We start from the raw sequence: 2,295 nt of genomic DNA, 5'->3' as shown, positions 1-2,295 counted from the left end.
CATCAAGTAACAGCACACGTATCAAGATGGGACAAAGCATCGAACTCTGTTGTGGCTGGAAATTCAATTCAACCAAAATTACTACACGGACAAGGAAGATGTACCAGAGAAGCTGCCATGTACACCAAGCCGACACGCCAGCGACAACCTCAACTACTTCGACTACTCTTCTTGACTAGAAAATTAGTCACGACAGACTTTACACTGTCGACAACTAGTCGGAATCAACCTACTAGGACTCATACCCATGTAATCCTATTAGGACTCCTCCTTGTAACCGACTAGTTATCCCACCCCCTGGAGTATATAAAGGGGGACAGGGGTACCTAGATCGACAGAAACACAGCAGAGGACCAAATCATCAACACCAAATAACACACAAGCGTAGGGCGCAATATACAACACCCCAAATAGGACGTAAAGTATTACACTACTCTGGCTGCCTGAACCTGTATAACTCTGTGTCTTGTGTCCTCACTTTTACCTTCGAGTTCTAGCTTCGGCGATCCCCCACTAACCAATCTACTATCTCGGGATACCCCTCGGTAGGTTGCCGGGTATAAAACACCGACACCCTCGCCGGCGGTGGTGCCTCCTTCTCTTCTCCCTCACCAGCGGCGTCGGCCCCCTTCTCTTCTCCCTCGCCGGCAGTGGCTCCCCTTATCTTCTTCCTCGCTGCCACTGGCGGCGACCCCCTCTCTTCTTCCTCGCCGGTGGCGGCATCTTTTTTCTCTTCTCCCTTGATGGTGGCAGGGCTCTTCTCTTCTCCCTCACTGGTGGCGGCCCGCTTCTGATCTCATCTCCCTCGCTGGCAGCAGGCCCCCTTATCTTCTCCCTCGCGCAGATCCATGGGCGGTGGATCCAGGCGTCAAAGCTGTGGAGCTCAGCTCCCCTCCATGCTACTTCACGAGTTGTTCCTCAACGGGCACCACCAGCTGGGCGACGAGGTGAGCGGTGGGCAAGAGGAGAACCCCATGCACGACGGCAATGGCGAGGGGTCGCCGTACTTGCACAGTTGCACTTGGAGTAGTGGCTGTCGTCCATGATGGATGGTACAACTTTTGTACATCCAAACATGAATTGAATTGCGATGCTTCTTAAGATTCCAACAGCCAATTCGATGACATCCAAACAACAGAATTTGAATTGCATTACATTTCAATACCATAACTGATTTGGTATTGAATCCAATTCAATTCCATACCCTCCAATATCGACATCCAAACGGAGGCTATAGCGTCAGCCCAGCAGGCCCGCTAGCTTTGCCAATCTCTCTCTCCAAGAGCGAGATGGACGCTCCACCAACAGCTCACTCAAAAAGCATATTGACAACGTGATAATAATGTGCGCCATGTATATATTCCCACATGAAACAAGTGCACCCGTCCGTACATGCACAAATATCTCCCATATATTCAATTCGTCAAAAGTTCGCATCCAATTAAATCGACTGATGATACTAACATATGTAGTGTTCTTGTACTCGTTCGTACTTGGTGCCAAAAATTTCAAGGTCGGCGCTCGGCGCGTTCCGTTGGTTCGTTCGTCCGTGTATATCGAGTTATTTGGTGGCGGCGCGGCCGGCCGGAGGAGTCTGCTGAGACGCCGCCCCGGGCATCACCGACCATGCCGGCCGTACGTGCGTGCGGCGCCGCGTGGGGCCAGGGGCCAGCGGCGTCGTCGGTTGCAGGCGTCGCTGCCGTCGTGTGGGCCTATCTAGCTAGCAGAAGAAGGGATCGAAAGCGGGGAGGTCGTGGGCCGGCCGGGCCGAGTGAACTTCCCGTTCCGTCGAATGGGAGGCATCTGGGCCCACCCCACGCGAGTTAAACATGCATGCAGACGCCGCAGGTGCATGCATGAACGGAAAAGAAAAAATACATGACGACACGTCTGGGTCACCATGATGCGTCATGCGTGCACGGTGCACGAATAATAATAATAATATAATATACCTGAAGAAGATATCCGGAGCGGCAGAAAATAGCATCGTGGCACGTTTCCAACGAGTGGGCAGGTCGGGATTGCTGAGCGCATGCATTACGTACGTGCGTGCTCGTATGTTCCCCTTGTTTGCTCGTATACGTTTTACCTTCCTGCGTCGCGTTGACCCGTTTAGTCAGTCTAGGGTTTGGCTTGTCCTTCCCAGTAAGTGATGCGTCCATCATGTTGACCCGTTTAGTTTTTTTTTTACTAGGGTTTGACTTGTCTACTCTACCTGCAGGGCTATCTGCTGCGTACAATAAAGTATCGGACCGCGAGAGATCGAGTCGATCGACGTGGTCTACGCTCCGGTCA

Source organism: Setaria italica, chromosome III (genome assembly GCF_000263155.2).
Source record: "Setaria italica strain Yugu1 chromosome III, Setaria_italica_v2.0, whole genome shotgun sequence".
Lineage (NCBI taxonomy): Eukaryota > Viridiplantae > Streptophyta > Magnoliopsida > Poales > Poaceae > Setaria > Setaria italica.
Note: the sequence above shows the minus strand (reverse complement) of the source record.